A 16,991-nucleotide genomic window follows, 5' to 3' on the forward strand; every position below is an offset into this window, starting at 1 on the left:
GCTACACTATTTCTATTTTACTGATGTTTACATGGCATTTAATGGTTCTTAGCACCTGAGATCAAACCTTAACTGCCGACTTTTGAAAACAAGTACTGTATTAGGGAGATTGTGTGTGTCAGCAGAATGTGCTCAGCTTGGCCGTTGAGAGGGTGTGGCATATTCCACCCAAAGGGCGTGTTTAGCTCCACCTACGGGTATATTCCATAGACAAGTAATCTCACGGTTCCACATATCCCATTAAGGCTTTTCAAACATGATTTGGAATTTCACAAAACTACTGAATTTCTAACACTCACACTAAAAACAAAAATAATTACATTAACCAGGCAGAATATGTTTTCACTGCTGAAACGGAGGTTGAGAGCTGATATGATTAGTATGTTTTTCAAATACAGGATTGGGAATCATATGGAACTTGGAGATTATTTGTTCACAAACAGGCCTATACTTAGGACATGCGGGCATGTGCTGAGGCTCGAGTAAAATAAATGACTTTATGACTTTGTTAGAAATAACACAAACCCCAGATTACTAATTGTTTGATGGAGCACTATACATAAAAATATGAGGCTGCCCAATGGGTTCTAGCATAGCCCCAAGTTATGCAAGTGAATTTATTTTTCAAGTGTAACGAAAAGAGGTCTTATTCTACTAGAGGCAAAGACAATGGCGCCTAGGATAAGAGCTGGTTTTCAGAGAAAGGCAGCTGCTCAATTATAGGGGTAGTCAATCCCTAATGGAATACAACAAAGAAAAAAAAGCACAATTTGAGCAACGCTTTTTACTACAATGAATAGCACAAGTACTATTTAAAATAAAAATTATTTATGTAAAAAGAAAACGTAGTAATACATTTACACATCAACCTATAGTTTAAAAACTGATTAACTTGCTCACTCCCGGAAGAGAATAAGTATAAAATATAAAATATCACTGGCTCAATTGAATTTGAGGTACAGTAAGTGCACATTACCAAGGGATTGGATAGGGGATCACTGTTCGTATATGTTTTCAAATAGTGAAGTAACACAGGTCCTCTCTATTGTTGTTTCAAGTGGAATTTTTTTTTTTTGCAGGCCCCAACATCTAACAGTATATTGCATTTTACAGTCGGTACATAGACGATATTTAGCTATTATGGTCGGGTACACATGAACATAGAAACATAGAAACATAGAATTTGACGGCAGATAAGAACCATTTGGCCCATCTAGTCTGCCCCTTTTTTTACCCTTCAGGTAACTCAACCCTTTTTAATCCTTATTTCTTTGTAAGGATATTCATATGCCTATCCCAAGCATGTTTAAATTGTTCTACTGTCTTAGCCTCTACCACCTCTGATGGGAGGCTATTCCACTTATCCACTACCCTTTCTGTGAAGTAATTCTTTCTAACATTTCCCCTGAACCTACCTCCCTCCAGTTTCAGTGCATGTCCTCCTGTTTAAACATCTGGAACAAGCATTACATCCAATTAATCAAAGAGATCAAAACCTCAAATATGCATACATACAGTGACTACAGTGTCTATTATTAAGAATGTACAGGTTTCACTACAACAAAATCATATCGTGAATTCCCTGTACTACAAGAATGGCCCTTCACCATCCCCCAGCACTCAAAAGGGGACTTCCATACTCTCAATTCGATAGAATTTGGAAAGTCTGTATGAACCAGAAAAAAGCATTTAAGGAAATAGATAAACTCATTCATAAATTCCTGGGGGGGGGGGGGGGGTAACAAATGAAAAACCTTAAAATACAGATGGAGCAGGGCTTGTTATTGCTGGCGGAGCGCCAGGACCGTGTCCCTGGCGATCCGCCAGCAATCTGGCGCTCTGGCTGAATGAGACGCTCGTGCGTCTCCCACGCACGAGCGTCTCAATAGCCGGGCGGCGAGGCGGCGCGGCGGGTGCAGTCCTGCCCGTCTCCAGCTTCAGGGAGACGGGCAGGGCTGCGGGGGGCTGCGGGGGGGCGGTGTGGACCGGCGGGGACCCGGGGAAGCCGGCGGGGACCCGGGCAAAAGCTCCGTCGGAACGGGACGCGCGTGCACCTCGTGCACGCGCGTCCCCTTCCGACATACAGATGGCGCGGGGCGGGGGATGGCGGGTGGCGAGTCCTCCGCCATCCCCAGCAAAGACAAGCCCTGCGCTATCTGTAGGAAAAAGTCCTAGGTCTTCCAAGGGAGAGTACATTTTGCCCACAGACAAGCGGAACAATAGATGGTGTACTCTTCCCCATTGGTGAATTTCCCATTAGGCATGTGAGGCACATGCCTAGGGGCAGCACATGGATGCTTGTGTTGGTACAGGTACCTTGAAATGTACCTGTAACTGCAAAATATTTACACTGTATATATGCCATCTTGAATAGAGTGAAGAAAGAAGGAGAATCATTCTCTGTTTGACTCCTTCATCCAGGTGGCCCTAAAATTCTTAAATTGTAATGGCTCAGGGTTCAAATAGCACCCTGCCCTTCTGCCCAGACCACCACAGCTAGTGTGTACTGTGCAAGGAGAGTGGGACCCAAGGTTGGACTGGGCCACAGGGATACAGGGGACACCCCCGTTTGGCCCCGCTACCTGGAGCCCTTCTGCTCTTGGGACTATGGCATATTTTCTACAGTGCATTGCCATTATTAATCTGTTAAAATGATCAAGCATGCACAAGCAGTATTTTCTATATATATTTAGAATGGGGCCCAGGCCATGCACTCCTAATGGTTAACCAAACTTCTGATGCAGCTGGCCACACTTCTGGAGAATATATTAGTTACATCCCAAATCACTGCACCATTTATCTCCCAGAGCAGTGCCCAGGATGTTTTTGCCCAGTGTGTATGCTGAATGATGTAATGAAAGATCGCTGCCCGATAAATCGCTCAGTGCATTCACACTGAGTGCTTTTCACCCGGCCCAGTGATTGTCACAGGTGGTGAACCACTTTCCATAGTAGGAGACTATGGAAAGTGGTTCACTCAGCCTGTAAAACATGTGGGAGTGTGCATCAGCACTCATCGCCCACCCACACACACTAGGTGATTTTGAGCTCAAAGTAGCTCAAAGGGGTAAAAGTGAGTATGGGCCTTAAGAGACATGGCCAAAGGTTGCAGTGATAATTTTTTTAATATGTATGCTCAGGGTTGCTTTTACTCCCTGAATGCCCGCGAGGCTCCCGAAAATCGGGTCCCCTTCCCGGCACCCCAGAAAGTTAGGCATCCCTTCTGGATTCCGGCAGACCCCCCTATCTCCCCTGCGGCAGCGTTAAAATTACCGCGATTTGCGGCTTTTCAGGAAAGGGGTGGGGCTAATTATGCAAATCATGCCAGTTTTAGCCCCATCCCCTCCTCGTAGACCTTCAAATTGTGTGATTTTCAATACTGGGGGCAGGGCTCGATGACGTCTACATCAGGCCCTGCCCCCAGAAAGGCTGCTGACAGTCTCCTCCCCGGGGTTCTCCAGGAGAGGAGGCTTTAAAAGCAGGCAACCCTACGTATGCTGCACTATCAGCCTTTACTTGTAGTTTTACAAATGGCCGCAGAGCTGCACAGTTATCGTCTCAATTCAGTAATATTACTGAAGTGTAATGGTGTGTACACACGTTAGATGTGCCTTAAGATCCTATCCACGATCTGATCAGATAGGATCGTGGATAGGATCTTAAGGCACATCCGATTTGCATCCTATCTTGACTATATAGTGCAGATCTGCACTATATAGACAAGGCAGCCAAGACTTTCTGGCTTCCGATACATGAACGCGCATCGGGATCGCAAGGGTTAAAACCCTTGCGATCTGCATCCGATGCTGATCCGATGCCGATCCGATGTTGACTATATCGTCAACATCGGAAAGGAAATCGGACCGTGTGTACACAGCATCACTGTGAATGTGTGTAAAATGTATGAACTAAAAAAAAAAAATGCTGGTTAAATTTAGCCCTTTGCGTTCCTCGCCTGTGGAAATCTTTCTTTTCCCAGTCATATATGTTCTCTGCTGTCTGCCAGCTTCAGTCTCACCTTGCTATTTCTAATAATATTATTTGATCAAAACACAAGGAGGAATCAGAGCCTGCAGCAGCTTTCCTGATAACTGCGGGCTGCGTGATCACGGGATCAGCTTATATGACAACTGGGGAAGTAATAAGAACCATTCATTTTGTACGCTGCAGGCATATGCATGTGTGTAAAGAAAATAAAGACTGGGGGTTATCATATCCCAAGTGAATGGCACTTAATTCACCAGCCAAATGAATACTGAATATTTATATTTTATATGAAATCTCCGGATTTCTTTATCTAATAGATCATCTGACACATCAGCCATCAACTAAATCCATGGGGTTACTTAATTAAAGATGAAGCTGTATCCATTGGCGTAACTATGGCACTTCGAGTGTCTGTCAGGGGAGCGCAGTGCATTTAGCACTACCAGGAAGTGCGGGGAGCACTGGAGTGCTGGTCAGCACCTAATACCTGCCAACAAGCATATAAACCCCTGGCAACCAGCATGCAACCCCAGACAATGAGCAAGAAACCCCTGGCAACAAGCATGTTAACCCTGGCAATGAGCATTTAACTAATAAAATTATGCATGTAACCCCTGGCAGTGAGAATGAAGACCTGGCAACAAGCTTATAACCCCTGGCAACTAGCATATAGGTATAAAAACCTGGAATTAATGTATGGGGAGGGAGGAGGGGGGGGGGGGGGCAGAAACTAAATTGGCAGGGGGGGGGGGTACAAACATTTCTGGGGATATCTGAATGGCTGACAGACAATGTCTATGTTAGCAGTCAATAGATGAACACCAAAGAGTCGGCATGAACAGGGTCAACATTGACAAAAGGTTGACACAAGAAAAAGGTCAACATTTTATGAGATTTATCTTTTCCATTTTTGGAACTTTTTCATACTTTACCATCCATGTGGACAGAGCCGGCCCTAGTCTAAATGACGCCCTAGGCAAGATTTTGGCCGGTGCCCCCTAGCACCGCCACTAGTTCCCCCTCTGACCCTGCTCCCCTTTCCCAGCACCATCAACCCTCATCATAGCAGTCATCATATTGTTGCTCCTACCCGCAATATTTTAAATAGAAACAGTGCACACATTCGGTGCGCAGCCCAAACAGGGGTGTGTTCTTGCTGGGAAGGGGCATGGCCACACAATAGTAGCCCCAATTCAAATAATGCCACACAGTAGTGCAACTTTATTCACATTATATCATGCAATGGGATCCGATACGATTTGCCGGCGGTCGGGATCCCGGCGGTCGGAATCCCGACACTGGAATCCCGACCGCCGAAATCCCGACAAGGGGGGGACATGGATCGCCCCCCCTTGCGGGCTCGCTGCGCTCGCCACGCAGCGGGCCCGGTGCCTCGCTACGCTCGGCACGCTATTTTATTCTCCCTCTATGGGTGTCGTGGACACCCACAGAGGGAGAAAGTTTCGGGATTTCGGCGGTCGGGATTCCAGTGTCGGGATTCCGACCGCCGGGATCCCGACCGCCGGCAAATTAACTGCATCCCATGCAATGGTGTCCCTTATTCACGTTACATCACACAGTAGTACCACTTTACCTTATATACATTACTCCTCACATTATTCACATTATACCGTTAGAAAAAAATCCTGAAAAAATATTGTATTTTAAGCACCTCCATGGCCACACTGCAACCAAGCACAAAGCAGTGTGTGCTGGGCAGAGGAGAAGAGCTGCAGCTGCTGCTGTCACTTAAGGGGAGGGGGCCCGGGGCCCCCACTTGGCCCTTCCATCAGACTTTGGCCTGGGTAATTTGTACCCCCTACCTCTTTCTCTTGGCACCCCTGATAATACCACACAGTAATGCCCCTTACACATGAAACATTATTAATGTCCTTATAACCATAATGCCCCTTACACATTATAAACAAAAAGAAAACAGAAACTCGGGTGGGGTGCACTCTTATCCCCAATCTAAATTGCTCAGCTGCTCGAAAAAAGTTTTTTTTACATATTTTTCTATGCCAAGTGAAAAAAGTTTTTAATTTTATATGTTTATATTATGTGCTTTGAAGTCATATAATGCAAAAAAATCAAATCAAAAGGACTCCAAAAGGAGTTGTTAATATTATAAATCTGTATCAGATCAATGAATATATCAATACTATTTTATGCTGCACAAAAATTTAATAAAGTGATTTTTTTTATGTTTTTTGTTTTGTATATACAATACTGGTAGTATGGCCTCTTATTTGCGAATTGTCTGTAGACAATTGTAAGGGGGCTGGTATCAAGAATTGGTGCAATAAAATCCCATGTGTTTATCTCTACATGTAATGCACATATACACCAACACTATGTAAAGCTGACCTTCATAAATCCTTAACGCCTTTACCACTTGGCATTATAGTTTTTCTCTCAATTGAATGAGATAAGGATTATAATCATAAATCAGCAAAATAAAAGATTTTTTTCAAATAAAGTATGTACACATTATTTACATTTATGCACGTGCATTAGTTCCCTTCATGGTTGGCTGATTGCTGTAGGGCTATGAGTTAATCAATTTGCCTAACAATATTCACAAACACAATTGTATCAGAAATTAGAACCAAATACCGCTTGTTAGACAGGAAAGCTTGGATTATAATAACACAGTTTTGTAGCAAAAAGTTCACTCAATCAAACAACGCTGCCGGGTGATCAAGCTTTGCGAAACGTACGTCCCCCAGACAGACAGAGACGCGATCACGTGTGCACACGTGACCGCAGGAGCGGCTTCCAAGTCGGAGCTTCAAGAAGAGACAAGCGCTCCCAGGGTCCCTGCACCCCAGAGATCCAGGGCTGGTAACGTAGACCTCTCCCTGCAAAGGAGCCGTGCGCCGTTGGTGCCGGCTCAGCTTTGGTTACAGGCAATTTGGTCTCTCCCCCTTTTCTCCCTTTCATTCATTTAGAGTTGAAAGCCGTGCATTTGATTATTCCCTCACAAGGTGTAATTTGTTGGTTATTCATTTTCCGACACAATTGTATCTAATTTGTGGCATTATCCTGCTTTAGTATCTATTTACCTTATTAGCCGTTTTGAGACTGGCAATGTGTGACTTTGTATAACATAAAACCGTGCAAGTTTATCCATTTCCTATATATAATTGCGTCCTTGCAGTCTATAGCAATTGTTTGAGCATTTATAGATATATGCTGCTCTGCGCTGAGGCAGATGCAGCTGGCATATGCATACATATTAATTAATTAATTACAACTGCTGGTAACGACATTTTGTTCATTTTAGTGCTTCAGTAACTTATAGAGGGATATATTTATATCCTTTTCAGCGCTATAGTGTGTTTCTTTGCCATGATTCTGGCCCAGCAATAATTGTTATATATATGGATATGTATGAGCACGCAAGCTGAGACACAATTTGAGTGGGTTGTTTGATTGAATGAACTTTTTGCTACAAAACTGTGTTATTATAATCCAAGCTTTCCTGTCTAACAAGCGGTATTTGGTTCTAATTTCTGATACAATTGTGTTTGTGAATATTGTTAGGCAAATTGATTAACTCATAGCCCTACAGCAATCAGCCAACCATGAAGGGAACTAATGCACGTGCATAAATGTAAATAATGTGTACATACTTTATTTGAAAAAAATCTTTTATTTTGCTGATTTATGATTATAATCCTTATCTCATTCAATTGAGAGAAAAACTATAATGCCAAGTGGTAAAGGCGTTAAGGATTTATGAAGGTCAGCTTTACATAGTGTTGGTGTATATGTGCATTACATGTAGAGATACACACATGGGATTTTATTGCACCAATTCTTGATACCAGCCCCCTTACAATTGTCTACAGACAATTCGCAAATAAGAGGCCATACTACCAGTATTGTATATACAAAACAAAAAACATCAAAAAAATCACTTTATTAAATTGTTGTGCAGCATAAAATAGTATTGATATATTCATTGATCTGATACAGATTTATAATATTAACAACTCCTTTTGGAGTCCTTTTGATTTGATTTTTTTGCATTATATGACTTCAAAGCACATAATATAAACATATAAAATTAAAAACTTTTTTCACTTGGCATAGAAAAATATGTAAAAAAACTTTTTTCGAGCAGCTGAGCAATTTAGATTGGGGATAAGAGTGCACCCCACCCGAGTTTCTGTTTTCTTTTTGTTTATAATTAAACGTATTCCTACTCGGGGGTGCACCACTGACCATCACATTTCTTAAAGCCACAGCCCTGTGCATAGGCTGGTAGGTGATGTTAGATAAAATAATTCATCTTTAATTATAGTCAGTCCTTTTCCCAATCTTCCTATCTTTCTAAACTCATCATTTCCAATTTTTCGTGCAGGCTCCTCCCACCCAACTCCCTTACACATTATGCCAACCTTTATTAATGCCCTTAATACACATAATGACACACATAATGCCCCTTACACATACGTTGCAAATTATTAATGCCCTTATACACATGACACACATAATGCCCATTACACATATGTTGCACATAATTAATGCCCTTATACACATGACACACATAATGCCCCTTACACATATGCCGAACACTATTGCACAACCAACCCACCCGCAGACAGCACTCGCACAGCCGCTAACACTGTGACCTCTGCCTCTGCTTGGATACAGATGTTTCCTCATACATCTTGCCTCAATAGGCCATGCAGCTCCTGGCCAGTTCTGCTAACGTTTGGTGCCTTTTTTGCAGAAAATTCGTCTTATTTGCATTGTTATGACCAGCACACACAAGGAGCTTCCGATGATTAAAATGATATGTGGCATGAATATAGTCTGTGTGCGACTGTGGCTGTACCTGCATACAGAATGCTATGTTACAGTGATTTCCATGAATACACTATTTCATATGCAGATACAGCCTCACTCACACACAGAATATAGGCATGCTGCATATCATTTTAAACAGCAGAAGCTGCTAATGCCCCTAGGCATTCCAAATGCCATAGGCAATTGCCTAGTTTGCCTATGCCTAAGGCCGGCTCTGCATGTGGACTCCGACTGGGAATGGTAAAGTGTGCCGGGCACAGCGGAGGTGGAGCGAGGCAGCTGGCCCCAAGCATGGCTAACGAAGTAAGCCATTCGTGGGGGCATGGTGTACTGATTGGGGGTCCACGTTCCCAGGTGTCGACATTGACACCAATAAAAGTGAAAACCTCATGTGGCTAGGTTACCACCTCATCCCTTTAATTCCGGACACATATTAATTACACAGGTTCTGTGGCAGTTTAAAACTAAATTAAATGGAGTCTTGAAGTCAGCCAGCCAGCCACAGAACCTGTGTAATTAATATGTGTCCGGAATTAAAGGGATGAGGTGGTAACCCTACATGTGGCCCCTATGCTTGTGTCGATCTTTTGTCAATTTTGACCTTGGCCATGTTGACCTAGACATTGTATGTGAGCTGATACACACCCCTGGGGAAATGCTTGATCAATGACTTGAATTGTGGAGTGTAGAGTGTGGAGTTGTGGAGTGACAAAGGGAGTGTTCTGTTTGTCAGTCAGATGGGTGAGTCCAGGAGAATATTACCTGGATGACTGCATTATGCCAACTATGAAGTTTGATAGCGAAGGGATAATAATATGGGGCTGTTTTTCAGGGTTTGGACTTGGCCTTTATCTCCAGTGAAGTTCAATCTTAATGCTTCAGCATACCAACACATATTGAACAATGCTATGCCTCCAACTTTATGGCAATGGTTTGGGGAAGAACCTTTTCTACTCCAACATGACTGTGCCCCAGTGCACAAAGCAAGGACTATGAAGACATAGTTTGATGAGTTTGGTGTGGAAGAACATGACTGGCCCACACAGAGCCCTGACCTCAACCTCATCGAGCATCTTTGGGATGAACTGGTTCGGAGATTGCGAGCCAGCTCTGCTTGTCCAACATCAGTGCCTGACCTCATAAATGCTCTACAGAAAAAAATGGGCACAAATTCCCACAGAAACACTCCAAAATCTTGTGGAAAGCCTTCCACGAAGATTGGAAGCTGTCATAGCTGTACATTGGGGACCAATTCCATAGTAAAATATTTGAATATAATCATAATGTTATTGCAGTGCCAGTTGGTGTAATGGTCACGCGATTGAGTGCTATTGCTGATGCACAAACACCTGTCTTGAATATATAACAGTGGGAACCATTCATTAATTTACATTTCACTTTGATGGTGTAATGGAAGCGTTACTGGTTCTTCACATCACTAAAACCTTGGGTTCGGTTCCCACTACGGCCTTGTGTGGAGTCTATGTGGACTGTTTAGCAGGCAACTCCCCGTAAAGCTATAAAGATCCACACACCAGACCCAAGAGACAGACAACTTAGAAGCAAATTCTGATTATTTAATTTGGCCCCATGAGGCTTGCATAGGCGAATCTAAGGGGTGGTCCGGGGGTGCACAGGACCACCCATTAGCCCATTTTGTAGCTGAGGGATGGGGCTTTCCAACGAACCCAGCCCTGTGTCTCTATCCCCCTGGGAACCGGAGATACTGACAGGCAAAGCTGGAACGTTTTCCCTATAGGATAACATGGGACCCACTAATTCCGACCCCCACCCAGTTCCACCTTCGGCATCACTGAATCTCGAGGTTGATCTCAGTCGAACCCAAATCGCTGGGCCTTCAATCTGATACCAGACTGGATCCATGTGGGTTAATTGGTTCCAGAGATATTGAGGTTAAACCGTTTTTTTTTCCATTTCTTAAATGTAATTTTATGACTCTTTATGTTCTTTGAGGGCAGATTTCTCTGGAACCAAACAGCCCAGTTTCACGGGACCAAAATCATTCAAAGCCAACTCAAAAGTTCTTCAATATGATACTGGTCTCATGTAAATGGGTCAGTTGGTTCCGGAGATATAGCTGGTTGGTTAAAGGGGGGTAGGGAGAGGGGAGTGGTTGTCTCTCCCCCTCACACCAGAAAATGCAGGGACTAGGCTGGTGTATAAGGGATCAGCCTGGAAATGTCCCTGCATGATCCTGGGACCATATTCCTGGGTAAATCCCTGCATTTTCTGTTGTGAAAGGGGTATTATTTCAAACAGCCGTGACCTGCAGTGCTCTGAATACAGCCGGTCAGCCCCCTGCTCTCTGCCCAGCTGTCAATGACTGTCACCCCTGCAGCTTCCGTTTCAATTCTTCTCCCCGCTTTCACCTCTGCCCTTCCCCCCTTTAATCATGTGGTGCCGGCGCCCGGCGTGCTCCCCCGACGTCACGCACAACAACAGCGCGCACAATATTTCAAATGTCCACTCGGCTAGAGGGGACACCAGGAGGGGAGTGGGAGCGTGCTCTGCGCTGCGCTCTGCACCTCTCCCCATAGAAGCAGCTGCACCGCTCTCCATCTCTCCCTGCAGCAGCAGTGAAGGCTCATATAAAAATTTACAGTAAGTGGCACTTTTGGGGGCATTGCTTAAGGGACGCTACAAGTGGCAGTATGTGGGGGCATTACGCATAAGGTGTGGCTTAATGTGTAAGGGGCATTATGGTGTGCAGCATCATGTGTAAGGGGCATTATGTGTGCAGCATCATGTGTAAGGGACATTATGTGTGCAGCATCATGTGTAAGGGGCATTATGTGTGCAGCATCATGTGTAATGGGTACAATGGTGAGCGGCATCATGTGTAATGGGTACTATGGTGTGCGGCATCATGTGTAATGGGTACTATGGTGTGCGGCATCATGTGTAATGGGTACTATGGTGTGCGGCATTATGTGTAATGGGTACTATGGTGCCATCAAGCAAGAACCCCCTAGCAATGAGCACGAAGGTAAGCAGCACTTATGTGGCAAATATGTAATGGGCATTACGGTGTATGGTCTAAAGTGTAATACCACATCCCTTTTGTGATACCACGCCTCCTTCCCATGAGGCCACGCCCCATTTTTGACGCGCGGCTACGCCGCGCAAAGGTCCCCCTGCTTTTATGTCTAGATCTGGGACCACCCAATACCATATTTCTAGATTCGCCTATGGAGGCTTGTACTGTAGCAAGATCATCAAATCTATAGCAAATATCAGGCAGTGACATCCGGTTATCATGCTGATCTTACATACAGTAACACTGCTGAGATAATGGCCCTTATTCAGATCTGATTGCAGTACAAATTTGTTCTCAAAATGGGCAAAACCATGTGCACTGCAGGTGGGGCAGATGCAACATGTGCAGAGAGAGTTAGATTTGGGTGGGGTGTGTTGAAACTGAAATCTAAATGGCAGTGTAAAAATAATGAAAACAGTATTTACCCTGCACAGAAACAAAATAACTCAAACAAATCTAACTCTCTCTATACATGTTACATCTGCCCCACCTGCAGTGCACGTGGTTTTGCCCATTTCGAGAACAAACTTTATACTGTGCTCAGATCTGAATAAGGGCCTATGTGTTGCATACGGAATTTAGCAGATGTCTTGAAATAAGTAAATGTGTCATGTGGAACAAAAAAAAGTGAAAACCAAATGAAATAAACAGCAGGCATGAAATAGGAACATGTATCCGGAGTTGCATAACCTGAAAATAATGTTTATGTTCCAGATCTCTCACAGTAACATGTATTATTTAAAAAAAAATAGACAATTCATGTTTCATTTCCCTGAACGTAATGATGGCGGGAGTTATCAGCATGGCGTATTGTTTCCCGGCCTCCACGGGATGTGATTGTTCCCGGCTCCGGCAGTTACATTCATCAGTGATGTGTTGCTGGAAGATGACAGGATGAACAATTCAAAGAGGATTTTAAGAAATTTGTTTCAGCCTTTGTAAATAAAACATCAACACTTTAATCCCTGCAAATCACTCTCATTGTATAATAAATGTTGTCATTTCAAGACAAAACATTTTGTTAGGACTAAAATTTGATTGGTTGGAAAAGGCATGTTGCATAAAGTCCACACAGTTAGGGGAGCCATGTCGTGGGTTGAACCAAAAATGAAGCCAAAAGCTCCTACAGAAGTACGAGGGGTGTGCAATAAGTTCACGGATGCACAAAACATATTTTATTTCCAAACAACATGGTGGCCAGTATTCAATGCTCCCTATTCACAGTTTTTTCGGCGAATCGGGCTGTTTTCACTCCTTGCTGTGAATTTTTTTTACTGAAAATCTGATTCACCCTATTCAATGTTCACTGTTCGCCGAAAGCGAATAGTGAATGCCGGCCAGTTCTCCGTTTCATGCTCGCTGCAATTAACTGGTGTATTTCAATGGGGTTTTCAATGGGGTTCGCCGAGAGTGTATTCAATGCTCAAATGGAGAACTGCTTTCTCCATTGATTTTCGCCATGATTCTCCATTTTACATTCGTCATCTTTTTTATGTGAACTGGAATGTGATCTTTTAAAATAAAGCGTTTTTGTTTTTTTTTGGTGTCAAAAAATCAGATTTTTTTTTTCTGTGAAGGGGCATGCTATTTTTATTCATGTGCTTGCAGCACATGAATATATTTTTAATTATTATTTTATTTTTTTAAACAAATTTTTTTTTACACATTCGCCAGCAGGGGGCGGGAGCCGCTCATTAATATTCATTTATTCACTGCACACTAGTCCCGATCATTACATATGCACGATCGGGACCAGTGAGTGTAGCGGCTCCCTAACACAGCCCCTTGCCAGCTCTGGGGGGCTCTCCCTGTGTTCCCGGCAGCCCTCCTTCACCCCCACAGTGTCCAGCGCAGGCTTCTATCTCCCTGCCTGCAGCCATCCCCCAGCTCCCCGGCGGCATTCGCCGGGGGGGATTAAAATTCGCTGCCAGGGGCAGAGAGCCCCTGAGGTGTTGAATAGGGCGGAGGGATGGATTCCGGGCGAATCTCCCCGAAGGGAGAATTGCACAAAAGTGCAGCGAATCCTACACAGGATTTGCTGCCGCCCATGATTATACCCATTGAATACCTGTTGGTGTCTCAGATGCCAGCAAATAGCATTCCTATAAATTCACTCATTTAGCTCGTACTTTCCCATATTGGCCGAGAGACTACCATCCCCTGAAAAGGAAAGCAAGTTTCCTGGAGCCATCTCTCCCTCCCCTCCCACAACCGACCGAGAAAGTTGGCGGATGTTAAGGGCTGATGACGTGATTCGCACTGAATCACAGTGAGCGGCTGTTGAGGCCGATGATGAGATTCGCCTTGAATCCCAATATTAAAGCCCTGCCCTTTCTTTACAATGCAGGTAGTATAGTAACTGAATAGCGGGGACTGATTGTTGCCCCGTCCCCTGCTTAACAATGTCGGTAATTTGAGAATTGCAAATTGAGGGGATGAGGTTACGATGATGTGATGTTGCCATGCCCCCAGACCGGGTCCTCCAAGCCCTCCCCTGAGGAACAAGGCTGTTTGCTCCCGAAGGTAGCAGCCATTGAGCTGACCTGGCTGCCTCCTGGGGGAGTAGCCAGAAAATCAGCTGGAATAAACTACTGTAGCTACAACATCTCTGCATCAGGCTCTGTATGTTTTAATGCCTACTACAGTCTATATGAGAGTAATAGTATAGACATTATACTATATAAATCCACAAGACAGAAAAGATGCACCGTTAAAGAATGGGCAACCAGTCTGACCTATGTATTGTACTGTTCCGAATGTGGTTCCGATAGCGGTACAGGGCATATTTGTGGCAGTATGCAGTGCAGAGAACTACTGTATATAAATGGATGCCAAGGGTTGAACTGACTGCAAGCCAGATAAATTTGTAGTAGGCCGGGCACCATCTTTATAGTCTAACTACAGATGTTTTAAAATTTGGGAAGTAAACAAAGAGCATGTATAATACCATTAATTGTTAAGAAGCAGTGGGGCAGATGTATTAAGCCTGGTGAAGAGATAAAGTGGAGATAGAGTAGAAGGTGATAACGCACCAGCCAATCAGCTATGTTTGAAATTTGACAGCTGGAAGTTGATTGGCTGGTGCGTTATCACCTTCTACTTTATCTCTTTACCAGGCTTAATACATTGTTACTGTCATAATAAAAATGCCCAATTATAGAATTAATACTTAAATAGGTCTATAAAAAAACAAAAAAGAAGAGATTCCTCATATCAGTTGATTTGGAATGTGACCAGAAATCCCTGGGTGGAGGAAATGAATTACTAATTTCACATGGGACAATCGGTCAAATAATTAGTTTAATTAATGTGTGTCAAAGACCAGACAAAAAAACTGAATTTCAAATCAATTTTATCACTGGGATAAATAGATAAATGTAATATTTATGCAGACAAGAGAATGGAAATCAACATGTGTCAATCCTGCCAATTAACAAGGAGGTGTGGATTAGTAGAAATCACATGGTGCGAAGAGACAATTGGACACTCAACAGAGGCGTACCTAGACATTCGTAGGCCCCATAGCAAAAGTTTTTAAGGGCCCCCTATTTAGCAACTGATGGTGATAAATGTATGTAAAACATTACTTGAACAGTGAAGATGGGCCCCCTTCAGCTCTGGGCCCCATAGCAGCTGCACCCCTTGCACCTATGGTAGTTACGCCCTTGACACTCAACAAGAAAACTATAAACTGCTACACGCATTTCTCCATAATGCATGTGTTGTGATATACAGTACGTATGCCAATTCTCATTAATGGACGGAAATTGCATAACGTATGCTAAATTACATATACAGTATAACTGCTATGTATTGAAGATACATTCATTACAAATGTTCTGGAATGGGGCTTATTATGTCATAAAAATGCCAGATTTTGGGGTCGATTCTGATCATTCGCAGTGAACCAAAATTGGCCCCTGTCCCGATGGTCGGGTTTGTGCCTGGTTGTCTGCACAGGCACAAATAGCGATTGCAAACAGCCACGGCGATATGCAATGGGACTGCCCAGCATTTCATGGGGGTCCCATGGTATTGCAGGCGGGATGAGGTGTGCCGGCAATTGATCAGCCGCCCGCCCTGTCTTTGTCCCGCTGCCCGCAAATATAAGTCAGTCTCCACTGACATATATTTGCAAAGGTAGGGAAAATCGTTCGATGATCAGTGACCATCGGATGATGCAAGGGGATGTGTCTCCAGGACAGAAGGGGGGGGGGGGGGGGGGGGGGGGGCGTCCATTAGCCAGGGCGTTGTTACAAGTAATTGGTAAGCTGTAATGCAATAGGGTGTGAGAATCAGAGAGGTAGCGATTTATTTTTTAAAGCGGCAATAAATTACACGGCAAAATCAACCTGGTTTTTCAGTGTAAATGATTGCTGCTTTCAAAAAATTGGGAGAACTCTCCCAAAGGGGGAGTATGTAAATTCCAACTGTCGCAACATCCAGACTGTTTTGGTTCGTCCAACAGTAACTTGATAGCCGGAATTAAATGTTCTGCCTGTCGAGTGTCAGAAAGCCCATGGATCGGCGAAAACGGCCACGGACTCAAAAAATGGACGTGAATTTGACAATCCGTGGCCGTTTCTTAAAAAAAAAAGGTTGGATCCGACACCCTCCAATGCTGTCATTAACAGCAGTATTGAATAGGTGAGTGCCAATATTTCAGCACAGATTGAATACCCCCTAAATCTCTCACTTTCTGATTCTGATTAGGAGTAACCTGTTCATTGAATGAGGATCCATGTGTCTGTGAGGAATTGGAGGAAAGGTATGAAAGTTGTGACTCACGTCTCACAATTTTTCTCCGTATATTAGATTAAACATTTTCATGTCCCCCCAAGAGATGTTCAAAATAACCCTTGCGTGCTAAGAAAAAATTGTCAGCTTTGGGAACACAGCTCCACTTGAAGAACAGCCGATATTTTGCAGTATCCTAGACTTGATATGAACAACATTTCCGTAATCTTCATCGCTTTTATTTCCTGATTATATTTACATCACTTGTGTATAGCATTATATTACTATGTTTCATATTATTAAGCTCAGTGCCCTATAAATTGTTTTATTTAATCGAAAATGTAACACATTTTGTCCTCGGAACTTTAACGACAAAAGCCTTGTAGAAAGA

The 16,991-nt window shown here is 43.6% G+C and overlaps 1 protein-coding gene across 7 annotated transcripts in view; it reads right to left on the reverse strand.

Moving 5' to 3' along the window:
- PRMT8 (protein arginine methyltransferase 8) overlaps positions 1-16,991 on the reverse strand; it is a 194,337-nt gene that overhangs the window by 65,099 nt on the left and 112,247 nt on the right. The gene's annotated exons all lie outside the window — the stretch shown is intronic.

This window comes from Crinia signifera, chromosome 4, assembly GCF_055691185.1.
Source record: "Crinia signifera chromosome 4, ASM5569118v1, whole genome shotgun sequence".
Taxonomy (NCBI): domain Eukaryota; kingdom Metazoa; phylum Chordata; class Amphibia; order Anura; family Myobatrachidae; genus Crinia; species Crinia signifera.